Source organism: Mirounga angustirostris, unplaced genomic scaffold, assembly GCF_029215605.1.
Source record: "Mirounga angustirostris isolate CCGP_5_RB_7025 unplaced genomic scaffold, mMirAng1.0.hap1 SCAF_4, whole genome shotgun sequence".
In the NCBI taxonomy this organism is placed as follows: Eukaryota; Metazoa; Chordata; class Mammalia; order Carnivora; family Phocidae; genus Mirounga; species Mirounga angustirostris.
In genome coordinates, this window is record NW_026991712.1 from 39,356,466 (window position 1) to 39,373,894 (window position 17,429).

General features: G+C 39.7%; 1 protein-coding gene across 4 annotated transcripts in view; it reads right to left on the reverse strand.

The window, feature by feature from the left end:
* The window catches only part of CPQ (carboxypeptidase Q), a 458,753-nt gene that overhangs the window by 396,948 nt on the left and 44,376 nt on the right, over window positions 1-17,429 (reverse strand). Inside the window, exon 1 of one of the 4 annotated variants that reach the window (XM_045896197.3) lies at window positions 6,508-6,660. The exons of the other annotated variants lie outside the window; for them this stretch is intronic. The gene's annotated coding sequence lies outside the window, so the exon portion shown is untranslated. Of the gene's footprint in view, window positions 1-6,507; window positions 6,661-17,429 lie in introns of those variants that run through there. 4 annotated transcript variants of the gene reach the window in all.

The window sequence follows — 17,429 nt, forward strand, 5'->3', positions numbered from 1 at the left end:
AATGACTGAAAAAAAAACACCACAAACTGAGAGAATACATTAACAATACAAATACTATCAAAAGAGATTAGAACCTACAATATATAAAAATCTCAAAGAACCAATGAGAAAAGATGAACAATCTAATGGAAAAATGGCAGTCATAACAGAAGGGGAAACAGGAATGGTGAATAAAAAAAAATGAAAAGAGGCTTCCCTTCATTAGTAATCAGGGAATTACAATTTAAATCACAAGATACCATTCACACCATAATACAGGCAAAAACAAAAAGTCTGATAATAAGTATGAGAGAAAACATGACACAAGAGAAGAATTCCTATACCATGGGCAACAGTGTGAAGTGATAGAACCACTTTGGAAAACACAGTTCAGAATTATGTAAAGTTGAGCATGCACACACCTGTAACCTAGCACTTCTACAACCACATGAGCTGTATGAGGGGCAGAGGAGGTCGGTGGTAAGAATATGCTTATTTTACAAAGCTAAGTTGAGGATACTGTGATCATCATCTCAGTGCCTGGTGGAACTTTCCCAGGTTTACCAGTAGTCTGCCAAAGAAACAGCCTCTTAAAAGATATGCACTAAAATCTTCATAATGCCACAGAAGCTGGAACACTTAGACATACCAACAAGAGGTTCTGCAATGTTGAGAAGCCTCCTAGAGCTACCCAGCTGCTAGAAACAACAGGCTGAGCACAGGCATTTATAGAATCAGCTGGAATTGACTGAAGGCTTACTATATGCCAGGCCCTGAGGTAGTACTGCACATGCACATACAAAGGTAATGAACAAGGAAGATGCAGTTCTCTTTTCTTAGGAAGCTTACTTTGGTCAAGACAGATAATATATTAAGACTACACAAATAATCATGTAGATAAATTGTGATAAGTGTGATGAAGGAAACATAGTGATATTACGAGAATACAGAATGGGGACCCAAGAGCCAAGGAAGTTAAAGAAGGTGTTCCTGAGGAAGCCATATTTAACCAAAATGACAAAAAGAAGTTAGCCAGGCAAAGAGAGAGGGCAAACAAGTACTGCAGATAAAAATAAGAGGTGTATAAAAATCCTGATACAGGAAGAGAGAGAAGCATAACACAGTAAAGAGGGAAGCAGTTTTGGACAGACAGGAGCCAGATCACACAGGGCCTTGGAGGCCACCATAGGATTCTGGACTGTTCTAAAGACATGGGCGGTTGTTAGAGGATCTTGAGTGGGAGAGTAGCCTGCCCAGATGTGCCCTTCACCACACAGGCTGCAGCAGGGTGAATGGACCAGGGGAATTCTAGAGTGGGTGTGGGGAGCCGGCTGGAGGTTACTGCACAATCTGGGGAGCAGCGGCCTCTCTAAAGAGATGGCGGTAGAGACCGAAAGATGTGGTCTGACCAAAGATGTCCTTTGGAGGCAGAACCAACAGAACTGAGTGAAAACAGGATTGGAGAAGATGTGGGGTGAGGATGAAGGAGATGAAGTGCCATGAATAACTCCCTGCCTGGTGTGGACAACTAGCTAGTGTTACTGAAACAGTACTACATACAGCCGTAGGCATTGTAATTAGTACTTCGGAGAGGTGTACCACGTGCCACCTCTAAAACCATAGATGGCAGGCCTGTCAGGGACAATTACTGAATTGAAGGACACTAAAGGACAAGGGAATTTGGGGAGAAAAATCATTTAGATTTAAACATTTTTCACAAAGAGGACAGCCTAATTAAAACTAAGCATAATCTCACAATTCTCTACTCTTCATACTCAGAAATTTTCTAAACCTATGAATATGGTAGTCACTAGCCACATTTAGCTACGGAACATGTGAAATGTGGCCACTCCAAACTGATATGTGCTGTAATTGTAAAATACAGCCCAGATTTCAGAGACTAAGTATAGGAAAAAAGGAATATGAGATATCCCCTTATTCACATTGATTACATCCTGAAATAATATTTTAAGCACTGGATTAAATAAAATATATTACTGAAAATTTATTCCACCTGTTTCTTTTTCTATTTTTAATGTGGCTACTAGAAAATTTAAAATTAGGTATGGAATCCACATTATTGTCCCATTGGACAGGGCTGTTGTAAGAAATAACTGAACCATGTATTCACTAAGTAATGATGGATTGAAAGAGTTCATTGTTAAAATTGGTGAAAGGGAAATGAGGATGTGCCTGAAACTGAAAAGTCAGGGCCACAATAAATTAAGTCACTTGTTAATTGAACACAAAGTGAGAAACTGAAATCCCAACACTCCACAAATTTCACTTCTTCACCAATACTGAGAACAGTCACAAGTAGGCAGGAACTGAGATGTCACCAACGTCTTCTTGTCTTTGGTTAGAAATGGAAGGGACTTTTAAATGTCCTGGCAAACGGGGAGGTTTAAAGGGAATTTAGTGATGTTAAGGTAAAACTTAATTAGGTCCTATCTTCAAAACAGGTTCGAAAGAGAAGGCCTGCATTGAGATTTGAAGAGGGTCTATATAAAAGACTCTATACACCACTCCACCCCATCCATCAAATCTGTACCTGAAATCCTGAAAATGCCTTTGTTATCATATGCATTAGTTGGGGTTTACAAGGGACTCCTTTGGAAATGTATACACTCTTATTGAGATAAAACATTGAATCCCATCAGTGATTAATCTCTCTCATCTACCTTGATCTGAGCTATTTTAATCAAATTCTTAGACAACTCACTAACAGTGAGGCATTTTTTTTTAAATATAAATTTTCTTCAAAAGGGGAAATGCTAAAGGACATAAACTTGCAGGGGGCACTCTCAGTGGGACACTGTGGACAAGTGAACTCTCACAGCATAGCCACTTGGGGGTCCTGCTCAGCAGCTGGATATGAGTAGAGGTGTGCCAGATAGTAGAAAGATAATATGAGAAAGAGGCCACCGTCGAGACAGCATCACAATTTTGCCAGAATTTGCCTTGGGCTCAATTCCAAATTACAAAAAGAGAATTCACTGTCCCAAATAACCAGTTTTTACTTTTTTAGTTCATGGGAATTTTTTTTAATTTTCATCTGTCTATTGGATGGAAATTAAAAATAAACCCACATGTTTCGGATAATAATGTGTGAAAAAGATAATTCAAAAAAACCTTTTTAACAAAGATAATCCACATTTAGTCCACCAAACATCTTACTGGCCCAAACACCTATATTTGGGTGCCATTCTTCCATTTATCAAGATGCCAGAAGGAAAAGAAAGCTTCTCTAGAAGGTTCCTCATTGTGAATACTGAGGAAACTGAAAAGCATTTTTCCTTTTGTAGAGGTCAGGGGTGTGCAGAGAATACCATGTCAAAATTGATGCCAGCTTTATAAAAGACAAACAGGAAATACCACCTACTGCCATGTTTAGACTTGACTCACTAGTTCAGTGTCATTGAGACAGGGCCAAACCCAACGAGTCTTTCCTTTAACAGATTTTAGACACCTTTGATTTGTGTATTCTACTCAAAATTATTCAATTACAGATCATCTGACTCTGTAATTCCCCAAGCCTCTGACTTCTCTTATCATCTCTCTGAGCACCTCTAGCCACTTCACTGCTTACTAATGTCTTTGAGTGGGAAGGAGGAGGAGGAGGAGGAAGTTAAATTCCTATCAGTCAATTTCACTTCTTAGCAACACTGTAAAATATTCACAAGGGAAAAAGTGAGGTTTCTATATTGCCTGGAAGTTTTGTTTGACCATAGGAGAATATACCAAAATGGGAAAGAATATGTTTATGTTTTTTCATGCTTGATTAAAATTCCGTTGTTCTTAAAAAAAAAAAATTGAAATTCAAAAAAATCCTCAGTCATGAACCTGTATCTCTGATCCACAGAGAACTCCTTCCCACCTCAAGCCCCCAGCCTAAAAACTACCACCATTATTATGGCCCCTCATACGACTTTCTTATAGTCATTCACATGAAAATGGACTTTGCCTACTGCCTCTCCATCGATTATCACAGTACATCTGAGTTACAGAGCATTTCCTGAGGTATTTCATGGAAGCTCCTGGCTCTTCATTACTCAGCAGTGAACAACTCCTTCCCAACCCCATATCTTCTTATGATGCTACAAGTCAATCAAGAATTTTAGATCCATTATGGATAGAGGAAATCTGTGTTCATCCTGCAATAAGGTGCAATATAAAGGCAACTAAAGATTACAGATTAAACCAAACCATCAATCCCTTCCCAAAACAGATCTGAAAGCTTACAGTGCTCTCATGGACAGCGTGAACTATCCAAGGAGCTATCCTCTATTGAGAATACACTACCTTACATCCAGCTTTGTTCATTACAACTTGTGAGATAGGTATTCTCTCTAATTAAGAGATAAAGGAACCAAGGGTCAGGGAGTTTAGGTATACTTGTCCAAAGTCACACAGTCAGTTAAGTAACAGAGCCAGTGTTCAAATCCAGTAAACTCTAGATAGGCTATTTGTTTTAATAGTACTCCTCTTTGGAGCTCCAACCATATGAAGATGCTGCTATAGGGAAGAAATGAGAGATTTGGAAGAAATTGGTAATGGAGATGCCAGATGGTACCCAATGAGCAAGGTTTCAGGACTACCTTAACTAAAGAACCTCCACTTTTATCCTTTTTGTGCATTGGGATTCCAAAGGTTTGTTACAGGATGGGAGAGAATTGAGTACATTTTTTTTTTAAAGGCCAGTGTATATACAGTTCATTGCTCTAGGTCAGTGGATCTCAAATGTAGATGCACACTGAATCACCTGGGGAATCTAAAAATCGGGTTACCACGGCTGCATCTGAGACAAATTACATCGGAATTTCTGGGGGTAGAACACAGGTATCAGTTTTGAAAGCTTACCAGGTGATACTAATGTACATCTAAGTCTCAGAACCCCTGCTCCAGGTTAAGAATGCTAAGGATTAAGTTAGTCTTCCAAAATACTTTAAGATCAGAAAAGATTTTATGGGCCCACTGACAAACACCAGTCTTTTGAGGGGCAGGGGAAAAGAGATAAGCTGAACCCTCTTGCTCTTTGTCCCCCTGTCCTGAGCTGCCTTCTTTAGCTGCTTTCCTCTTCCCAAGTCTAATCTCCTAATGTCTGTCATCAGCTTCTTCCAAGACACGTGGTCCTCTGCAGTTGTCTCTTTCAAAATTAGGTTCTCTCCACCCCCAAGAGATATGAGCAGACTTCACGAAAGAACAATCTCAAGCTGTCAGGCCACTGGGAATTTTCTATGACCTTCCCATAGCTTTTCTTTCATTTTCCTGTCTCTTGGTTTTAACTTGTTTTATTCAGGATACACTATTCAGAATACATACCCAATAGGATCATTATACCCTCAAGCTCTCTGCTCTGGCTTAGCAAAGAGAAAAAAACATTGTCTAATTCTTTCCAAAAAGACTATGGCCTGGTGTGTTCACATGACTCTGTATCTGTCAGCTCTGGCAGGGAGCAAGACGTGGGAATATGGAACACTCCTACCGCCTTTGTGTTTATGTCCCTCATTCTCAAAGGCTCTCCTGTATGGGGCCTCCTGACTATTGCCAATCCCCAGACCCAAGGCCATTTTCAACATCAATGCAAAACATCAAAACTTATCATTGCAAATCAGACAAATCCAGAAGATAAGACATAGTACAGGCCAACTGTCTTATCTCTTCAACAAGTCAATGTCACATGTTCACACACACACACACACACACACACAAGCAGGGGTAAGGAAGGATTGTTCTAAGCTAAAAAGCTTAAGAGACATAACCATATGAAATGCACTGACTTTGGATCCTAAATTGAACAAACTAGTTGCAAAAGACATTTTGGAGACAACTGGAAAATTTGAATATGGACTAAGTAGCAGATGATATTAAGGAATTAGAGCTCATTTTAACAGGAGTGATAATAGCATATGGTAATGCAACAAACAGTCATGTATTAAGAGAAATATACAGGAGCGCCTCAATATTAGCAAAAACATGATGTGGCAAAATGTTGACAATTATTAAATCCAGATGATGTGTATATTGATATTCATTATTAGAGCTTCATTATTTTGAAATTTTTCATAACAAAAAATAATTTTTAAAATGTTCATCTTTGGCAAATAGGTACAGCTAGAATTGCCCTTCCTATAATGAAGAATTCCATAGGAAAACATTCAAGAAATGTGAAAGCAGGGTGTGCAAACATACAGGATGTATAAGACAGCCACAGGACAAGTGTGTGCAATCCTAGGCCAACACAACACTCTTTCTGCCCTTTTATTCATCCTGCATGACAAGAGAAAATCGTCTTAGCATGCATGTGCATGCTTCACACCTAAAAAAGATAGTCACAGTTCTAACTTGGCCCTGGAGGTCCACCCCAGCTCTATTATTAGCTTTAAGATTCCCCTTCACTTCCCAGATTTCTTGGAAGCCATTAGTTTCTGTTGGTTATTTAAAACTTATATGCCCGGAATGTTGGAATATTTCATATGATGCAGAGGTTCTCCCTACATGTAGGTAATATAGGTGCTAATCACTTACCACATCCAGCAGGACGCGTGCTTCAGGTTCCTTTTTCCCCTGGTGATGAGGGATTGGTTCCCTCTCCAATCCAATCCTCCTTGGACTGTGACCATACATTTATTTCCCAGACTGGCTGAACCAGGAATCCCTCCTTGAGCTAAGCTAACGGACCTATATGGGGATCAAACACATAATCCTGAGCTCATTAGCACCTTGCTCTAATGAAGTCCACTAGCTCAATCTCAGAGACCTGGAACAGCAGCAGGGCTGGCTCTGAAAATATCTGTGTCTATACTGACTCAAGAACAGAGAAAACAGTGATTTATGAAGTGCTTTTCTTGGTTTTCCAACTTGATACTGACCACATCCACCCTCAGAATGTGCCAAATAATCCCAAAGAAAGCAAAGGTTTTCCATTTCAAAAAGGCTATGCCCCAAATGCTCAAATGCCTAAAATTTACAAATCAAAAGGTACTGAAAATTTCTAAGATGGTAGAAGGTTAAAGACCTTTTTTTTTCATTAAAAAAAAAACTGCTCTTTAGTTCACCATTTTATTAGAATAAGGGAGGGGGGAGGAATCCAGCTTCAAATTAAATTGGGGCCACCTGATTAATATTAGAGCAAGATCAAGTGAAGAAACCCTAAAGTGCAAACAAACAGATCTGAGAGTCAGTGAATAATAAAATGCTGGCCTCTTGTCATACTTACTTTTTCAACAGTTAAAAAAACACCCTTCCATCTAACATTTCTTTTCTACTAAAATTATGAAAACATATCAGGCCTCCCAAGCACCAACACTTGGCAGAAGCACTTAAGGCAAGCAGTGATGCAAAGGCTAAGTAATCAAACACTGTCCTGCCTGCTTTCAATATCAGATCACTTGGAAGTCAAGGTCAACCCAACAGCCCTTTCAATAAAGTGTCCCCCCAGGGAGTGGGTGATGCCTTGGCAGGAACAGCCAGAAGGGGGCTAAGACCAGGCAATAGACAAAGCAAAAAGCAGACAAGCCAAAGTTTGAGGCAAAGGTCACAAGAGTGATCTGTGTGCTGCATCCAGGTCAAATATATTTTATTTGGCCTACACAGTGTTTTTCCAAATATCAAATAAATTGGTGACACTAAAAGGTCAGGAGATTTCACATAAAAATTTGGATATCTATTTTTTCTTTCTGGAAAAATCAGAAGATCTGGGAGCAGCCCCATGAGAAGAGGCTACCCTATTATCAGATCACCATAATCCCACTTCTCCAAACGCAGGAAAAGACCAGGAGTCTGGAAGCCAATGAGCCCCAAAAGTTACCTTTCCATAACATTTAGCTGCAAGCTAGGCATCTTAAAACCAGAAAGCTAGCTGAGATGTAAAAGAACTGTAAGGACTCAAGCAGTTAGGAAAATCAAGATGGCAGCACCACAGAACACAGAAGTGAGACTAAACCTGAAGTGACACTGAGAGAGCTTTTATACCTTATGTCAGGAACAGGAACTGCTAACCAGACTAATTCAAAATTCTGTCCTGTAGATGCCTTACACAGTGGTTCTCACTCCTTGAGAATACTACAAAAGTGCCCATATAGAAATGGGGTAATGAAAGAGGGACTGAGGAGAAGGTTTCCAAAGCTAGCCCTCTTCAATCACAGCAGCAACCTTTATGTGTTTTATAAACTGGTCTTCCTTCTAAGATTTCATTTGTTGAAAGGGTTCCATTGCTTAAACAAAATAAGGGGAAGGAAGCTTAAAAACACCACGCTAAATAAGAAAACTCCATTAATAGGATTAAGTTTTCAATCTACATGTAAGGTTCATAAAAGGATCTCTTTGTCTCAGGGAAATCATTCAGGCCATTTAAAACACTGCTGTATTTCATTTAAATTTGCATGATTGACGTATTCTTGGAAAATAATGTCAACTGAATATTTAAAATGAAATCAATTTTTAAAAGCCAGTGGACCCAAATTTTAAAAGAAAGTGGCTCTGAATTTTTTTATTTTAAAAAAATAGCCATAGATAATATGTAAAAAATGGGCATGGCTATGTATCAATAAAACTTTATTTCCCAAAACATCTGGAGAGCAAGCCAGATCTAGCTGTAGTTTTGTCAAACCCAACTACAGACATTTAAACCTTCCCTTCATGATCTCTGGAAATGTAGCCTAGAGAGGTAAAGACTAAGGAACAACAATAGCTATCCTGTATATCTGAAGAGCAGTCATATAAAGAAGGGAATAAACATGATCTCCTGTTTATTCATTCATTCAATAAATATTAATTGAATACCTATGTATGCACCAGGCATAATGACTAAGCACTGTGGATACAGCACGAGACAAGACAGATAAGATCTCTGCCTTTACTGAGCTAATTTCCTGTGGAAGCAAGGAAAAGAAATAGGAGGGCTGTTAAATAATTACACTAAGGTGCTGCATGGAGCATAAAGAAAGGGCCTTCATCCTGGTATAGGCCTTCCAAAAAAAAGTTAAGTCTGTGCTGCAACCTGAAGGAAGAGCAAGTGTGCGCCAAGTAAGGTGGGAGTCAGAGAGTGGGGATTCCAGACATAGGAAACTAAATGTGCAAAGGCAAGGAGGCAAGTGACACTACTGCACATCTGACAAACTGTAAAAGATCAGTATGAAATGCACAACTGTTCAAAATAGAGCAAAACAAGCCACAGCTAAAGAGGGAAATAGGACACAAATCATAAAGGGAGGCCTGTGAGTCACTTTAAAGAGCTTGAACTTCATCCTGAGGGTAAAAAAATGCCTGTGAAGGGTTTCAAATGGTCAAATGACAAAAAGAGACTGGTATTTTAGCAAGTTCACTCTGGAAGTTGTGTGGAGGCTGAAAGTAAGGAGACCCATTAAAAGGTTGTTGTTAAAATCTCAATAGGCTGATTATCACCTGTACTAGCTATAGACGGAGACTGAAAAAAGTAGAGGGAGGACTTCTGCTTCTAAGAGAATTCAGAGAGAATGGAGTTAGTGGTACAGAACTAATCCTCCCACTATAAATGACCACAGAACTATAAAACTGGACAAAAACTGACAATGATTTTCAGGCATTGGGAAAGAGACAGTACAAGACAGCAATCTCTGGGAGAAGAAAAACTCACAAGGGGACACCAATTGCCCAGCTTTTTGCCTAGGGACAACTTCCCAACTACACTGAAGTGAGCTAGAATTCATGCAGAGCACAACAGGCTCACTGAACTGAGAAGGCAGAGGCCTGAGTTTGAAGAGTTGGAATCTTCAAGGTAGGGCACCAGAGAGGAGGAAGCTGTTTGATGAGGAGCTGTGAAAGTCCACGTGGGTATCCCCAGCAAGTCCTTGGCTGAGGGCTGGGTTGCACACACACAGCGAAACTACCTAAAGCTTCTGAGAGAGTAGCTGCTAAAGGGCTGAAAAAAGAGCAGAAATAATAGGGTTTGGACATTTGTGGAGGATATTTGCAGTCTGGTACAGCTGGAGGGGGGAAAAAATCTCATTAACACCTCATTAATCCCCTGGGCATCCAGCAAAAACACCAGAAAGGCTTCACCTTAGGAATGGGGACCACCTCTAGAAGAGCCTTTTCTCAATAGAAGTGATATCATCAAAAGGGTGAAAATTAGTTTCAGGCAAGGGGGAAGGTAGGAAAAAGCAAAAAAAATTAAAAATAAAAAAATCTTAGAAACTATACAGTACACAAACAGATATATAGTTACCTCTGTAGTATCGAAACTTCACAGGAGAATTGGAGGGTGGGAGTTAACGATTGGGGGGTGGGATGTCTAAAAAGTCTCCTGAGAGGATAATTATGAAAAAAGAAAAAAAAAAAAAAAGATTGAGAAATACTGTCCTAGAGTACAAACTACTCTGGACCTGCTGCAGAAGCACCTAAAACTAAGCCTTGACAAGATCTTCAGAGGAAGCAGAATTTGTAATTTAAGTCTCACTAAGTTAGAGGGGCTATGGCAACACATAGAGCTTTCTACAGAATCATTTCAGCAAAGGATAACCCAAATTTATCCAAGTTCAGGGTGATAAATTGCCTTCTAAAAAAAAATTACTCTCAGAGGAAAATATTTTCAGAGGAAGATAATAGATCACAGTGTCTAAAATGTATCATCTACAATGACTAGCATACAATCAAAAACTGCTAGATCTGCAAAGAAAAAGGAAAACAGGATCCAAAGTTAAGAAAAAGTAATCAACAGAAACTGATCCCAAGATAGCCCAGATGTTGGGTTTTCCAGACAAAGACTTTAAAATAGTTATTATAAATATTTTCAAGGAATTAAGAGAAGATACATGCAGAGAGTTAAAGGAAAAAATTGTCTTCATTTAAACAAATAAGAATCATAACAGAAAAATGGAAACTATTAAAAAAAAAAAGAACCAGATTTAAATTCTATAACTGAAAAGTACAATAACTAAAATGAAAAAAGTGGACAGATCTGAGAGATATTTTGGGAGTTATACATTCAGCATATTCTACAGTGGTGAATGAATATGGAAAATAAAGTAAACAGGACTACCAAAACTTTTGCTCAATGGTGTGTGCCATTTCTTGAGATAGGTAACACCATAAGAAAAGCAGGTTTACACTGCTCCAAAAGTCAAAACAAGAGGGCAACTGTGCAGAAATGATAAAGAGCTAGATGGTAGGATGACAGAACAATTAGAGCTATACCACAATGCAACTGATTTTGTTGCTAAGTAGGGAGTACCCTTCCTAGGAAACTACTGGCAGAAAACAAGTGAATTATAGATTCTATAGAAAATAACACTGTATGGGATAGAAGTTTGGACTATGTATCACATAAGTTTCCTTTCAAAGTTAAATTTCTATAGTTCTTGAAACATTATGAGACGCCTGCACTGCGATACATGAAATGGATACAGGCTCAGCAAATAATGTGAAAAAGATGCATAGGGTTCAGCCCACCCTTCCACTAAATGGCTCCATACTTAGAAGATGATATAGTAGGTAGAATAATGTCTCCCATAAAGATGTCCAACTCTTAACCCCTGAACCTATGAAAATGTCAGGTTACATGGCAAAGAGGAATTAAGATTACTAACCAACTGACATTAAATTAGGGAGATTATCCTGGATTATCCAGGTGAGCCCAGTATAATTAAAAGGGTCCTTAAAAATGGAAGAGAGAGGCAAAAGAGGACAGTCAGAGGGAGATGTGACTATGGAAGAAAGGGACAAAGAGGTATAACATTGCATGACTATGGTGAAAAGGGGCCATAAATCAAGGAATGTGAGCAGCTGCTAAAAGTTAAAAAGGTCAAGGAAATAGGTTCTCCCCTAGAGCCTCCAGAAAAGAAAGCAGCCCTTCAAGCACCTTAACTTTATCTCAATGAGACCTGTGCCAGACTTCTAGCCTACAGAACCATAAGATAATAAAATTGTGTTGTCTAAGCCACTAACGTTATGGTTTTTTATAGCCATAACAGAAAGCAAATACAATTATCCAGAACTGTGCTAATATACTAGTCACTATCCACATGTGATTATTTAATTAAAATGAAATAAAAATTGAAATTCAGCTCCTCAGTGACAATAGCCACACTTCCAGGGCTCAATAGCCACTTGTGTCTGGTGGCCACTGTACTGGCCAGTGCAGACAAACACTTCTATTATTGCAGAAATTTCTGTTGGACAGCACTGACCTCTTCAATGTCTCTCCTCAATTATGCTTTAAGGCCTATAACTTTGTGAAGAGCGATTTTTTGAGCTATAAGCTTCCTTTCATTTCCTATATCAAAAGTAAAAACTATATATTTCCAGGAGGAAATAAATAAAATATCAGAGACATAACCAAACCAAATTGGTTCTGAGCCCACTATAGGAAAAGAAATGCCATTCTGGCTTTACTGAGTCAAGCCATGGGCTTTATAGAAAGTATTTTCATTGAGCTCAAAGGTTTTTTACTTCAGTTTTCTCCTACATTTATGGCTATTCCAGAAGGTTATGGTTGTAAGAAATAGGAAAATTGAATAGCAAGATCATTACCAAAATTTAAAATTTGCAAAAGTGTAAAAGGATGTAAGCAATAACTACTGAATAAAAAAAAAAGTCAAAATCATTTCCTCCTCTATAACTTGTCTGGGTTTTATTCATAGTACTAATATGATGAAACCTGAAGATGTAAAGCAGTTAGTGTCATGAATAAGGTCATGTTATTCAAAATTATACTACTGCTTATGAATCATAACTTCCCATTTTCACATTAAGCTGTCATTTTAAATGTATGCCTTCAAATGTTTTAAAAATCGGTCTTCACTCACGTAGACAGAACTTGATATTCACCTTGATTTGAAATCAGTGAAATTTATTTTGTTGAAAGTCTCTCTCCAGCTTAGCCCCTATTTCGCCTAGGCTTTCCACCCTGATACCCTCCATGCATTCACCCCAACCCTCAAGAGCTAAGTCCTACTCTTCTCCAGCCACGTGCTTTTCCCTAAAGCTAACAAAATGTCCAGTCATCCAAGTCACTTGGAGATGAGAAATATAACAGGCGACCCGAAAGATAACAGACACAGTCTGTAAAACACATACCTGGCTTAAAAGAACAGAGTCATTCGTTCAAAACCAGGGACTTAAGAAAAATTCCACAGGTCAAGTAGGCATAAAGTTCCACAGGCCAAGAACAAACAATAAGTCTCGAGAAAAGAAAATTCCGGCAGCAAAGATCATGAATTAAAGCAGAGTCCAGGCAACAAGGACTGGATCACCAGCTGACAGCAAGGCTTTAATATGACAGCTGTTTGTTTCAGCCCGGGGAAAAAGAACCAGTACCCAAACACGGGGATGGCAGACTAAGGAAGCACAGGCACCGGGCAGGAATGAGTAATGGCAGGAGAGGAAAGCCCACTGATCTTCCCACACTGGTCACATTATCATAAGATCCATTACCAAAGAGAATACAGAGACCTCCTTAAAAATAATATGAGATGGAATAATGTACTTCAGAATGGAAAATAGGAGAGGAGAGTTGCTAATAATATAGAAATATTATTAAATCCTAGTAAAATCATGCCTGCAATTATGAAACATGCCCCGGGGGTTCTCTGGGCAAAGGAAAAAAGAGGGATTGAGACAAAGTTAGGGGAAGTGACAGCAGGCAGTCAAGAGCGGGAAGGGAATAGGGGAGAGAGCTTCCCAGTAGACCTAAGCAGGCCAAGCTCGAAACTGGTGAGACAGACACCAAATTCTCTGCTGCAGCAGCTTCTGGGAATAACTTCTAGCAGCTACAGGTCTCAGAGCAGGAGCAAATCCACACAGAAACACCCAAATGAAGAATTTGGATTCTTCTCCCCTCAGAAAGTTTCCCATCTTCTTGCTGATACCTGAAGTCATCATTTCACTGGTATTGCCAAAATGCTTAAGCTAAAGAGTCTATGGTCTCACACACAGAGAAGCTATGTGAGGAGAAAGCTGTTTTCTGTTCTTGCTCATCTTTCCTAGAGAGGATCTTTATTCCCACTCAAACCCAGACATCCGTGCCGACAAAGCAGTCAGTGTGCTAGGTACTAGGGTTTCAAGCATGATTTTAAAAGACAAAGTCTCTGCTCCCAGACACAAATAGAAGAAACAGACAAGAAAATTTATGATTAAAACATGGTTGGGCGCCTGGGTGGCTCAGTTGGTTGGGCGACTGCCTTCGGCTCAGGTCATGATCCTGGAGTCCCGGGATCAAGCCCCGCATGGGGCTCCCTGCTCGGCGGGGAGTCTGCTTCTCCCTCTGACCCTCCCCCCTCTCATGTGCTCTCTCTCTCATTCTCTCTGTCAAATAAATAAATAAAATCTTTAAAAAAAAAAAACATGGTTAAATTGAGTCCTAATAGCGAGATATGCTCAAGGTGAATAAAATTATCTTTGGGCAACTGAAAACAAAACTGTTTAGAGAGGCCACAGAAATAAGCATAAATAATTTAGCCTACTTGCTTTTAAATAAGATTCTCCCCTATTCATTCTTCTTTATCAAGTCTGTAAAAGGTGAAGTTCCTCAAGGCTCAGACTGAACCCTCTTTTTTTCTTAAATTTATACTCTCTCCCTAGACAATTTCATCAATGCCCTTGATTTCCAAGACTGTCACCCAAATGTATATATTCATCTCAGACCCCAAAAACAAGTATATCCCCACTGTCTACTTGACATGTTCAAGTGAATCTTGAAGGTACTCGGTACTTTGAATTCAACATTTCCAAAACTGAGCACCTGATCTTCAAGACCACGGATGGTGGCGCCATTCACACACTCAGTTGTCCCACTCCCATCAGTAGGGCAGCGTGATTGATACCTTGTTTACAGTTCCTTAGTTCCTTCCCATTGCTCTTAGGATAAAACTGCACATCCCCACACAGCCTCCTAATCCCTGAATGTCCTGTCCTCTTCAACCTCTGCAGGTTCATCTCATGCACTCTCCTACTCTTGAACTCCAGATATGTTGACTTTATCTCATACATTCCAACATGCCATGTTTTATCCTGATCTCTCTGCCTGGAATATATCCTCTTTACCAGCTTTAGTTAATTCCTACTTCTTCACAGTTTGACTCAATCAGTATTTCCTTAAAGACACATTCCTGATTCCCCACACTAGGTTAAAATCTCTAAGAATACAGTTCATAGCATTATGATAATTATAATTAAAAAAGAACAAACACTTACTGAGCACATACTATTTAACCAACCATTACAGGTGATGGAGATTCAGCAACAGGGAAGACAAACAAGGTCTCTACTCTCTTGGGGCTCCATACTTGACATGAGGAGAGACAGACGATAAGTAAATAGACAAAAAAACAAGATAATTTCAGATAATAGGTAATATGAGGACAATAAAACAGGCGATGTGGTAGCCAGTGCTCAGCAAATAGTAGATAATCAACCAGGAGGCAACTTGAGAAAACTTGCTTGCTATCAGAGTTTTATGGCTTACGCAAAAACAAAGAAACTATTGAGTCCCAGGTCCATTCATGTATTTCTTAAGATTTAGAATATTAGCCTAGGTTATCTTGTAGGTTTGAAGTATGCATTTACTCATTCATTTATTCACTCATTCATTCAATAAGCATTTACCGAGCACCAACTGCTTGCCAGACACCATGTAAGATAGTCTATATGGGATTTTATGAACTGAGGAAAGAAAATCTGTGTGGTGACAGTGCTTAGCAAAATGACCACATTGCTTGGAAAGATAACTATACATCTAGCCAAACTTAAGTGGCAGGAGATACTTGTTATCATCTTTCCTAGAAAAAGATAGACAGCTGCGTCTTATTATTCATGGCAGTTACATTCTATAAAGTGACCGCAAACAATGAGTTAGAGAAAACTGAACCATGCCAAAAATTGAACTTTTCGGGAAATATGAGGTTCCTGAGAACCTCTGATCACGACATTTTTGTCAACCTATCAATATATAACCTTGCTTTGTGTGTTTCGTTTAAAGACACCATATTTAATATCTATTGGTTCATTAACATCGAACTCACAGCCAACAGCACTATAATTCATGCCCGAACAAAGTTTATATAACACATGTACTTTCCATGTAGGGCACCTCACGGCCTTCTTGCACTTAAGAACACCAGACAGCACTTCAGCTTTACATCTTTAACATCGTTTTAAACACTAATCAACCCAAAGGGTGCAAAAATGTGTCAGTAAATAAACCAGGAAAAAGATACTTGTTTACAGTATGAGTGAAGAGAGAAGGAAGAAAAGAGAAAAAGAAAATATAATTCCTGGGATTGAAACTTAGTTCTACCATTTACTAGCTGTGTGATCTTAGGAAAATTACTTTATGGCTCCATGCCTCAGTTTCCCTTTCCCTGAAATGGAGATAATATTACCTATCTTGTAGGTTTACAGTGAAGATTAAAAGAGTTAATACAAATAAGGTATTTGGTGCAGTGCCTGACACACAGTAAGCACTATCTAAGTGTTAGCTCTCAAAGTAAACAAGCATAAAGCACTGGGAGATTGTCTTAACCTACAGTAAAAGTACGTGATGAGTATAGAATGGGTGTTCAATGTCCACAGCTATCATTCATCTTTCTCCTTCTTCTTCTCCTTCTCCCTCCCCAAACCTTTTCTTTGTCTTCACTGAATCCTTCTTGCCTGCCTCAGACTCCCTGGAGGCCCACACAGGATGTTGGAAGGTCCCCCTCCCTCAAAGAGCTTGCTGACCTAGAGGCCAGCAGCTCTCATTCCAGAATTAAGATGACACTTCCTTCAAGTGCAGACCCAACAGCTTCTGGAATGAACATCTCTCCCTGCTGGACACCCAAAGGCTGCTGCCCAGGACAAACCAACCATCTTCAGGAAGAAGGAGCCTTCATGTTAACCCCGAAGCTCTGCAACAACTGCCCCTTTCCATGCTGCAAGGGACTAGACAGTCGCCATCTTGCCAGCATGACTTCGGCTTTCAGTGGGTCACCAAACAAGCAAGGCTCCAGACAAAGTAAAGAGAGAGATGAGGAGCCAGAGGAGAAACTGACAGTGCCAAAGCTGGGGCTTCTCAAAGCAAACCTCCCCTGTGCCCGTCCCAGCTGGAGACAGTGGAGAGGAAGTGTGGGCCAGAGCCAACGAGTGGAAGGGAAGTGTTACAATGGCCACTGCACAAGCAAAAGCTCCTTGGGTTGGGGATGGAGAAGGGGCCGGGAGCAGTAACACCCAAGCTAGCCCCGAGTGCCAGGGCTTTAGCTGGCAACATGAAAATCCCCTCCTGCCAAGGTTGCCAAGGAACGCTCTCAGAAGGCCAAGGGTATGTTTTTCAGGGCGTCTCTTAAGTGCAATGTGTGTGGTACATTCTGGAGCTGGCAGAATCCCTGCCTCAGATCTCCTCTTTGGAGCTTCCTCATCTTTCTGATCAGGACAAGAGGCCCTTTTTCATGGTTTGCATAGTATTAGCTTCCAGTTAGATACGTTCATATTTTTTTAGT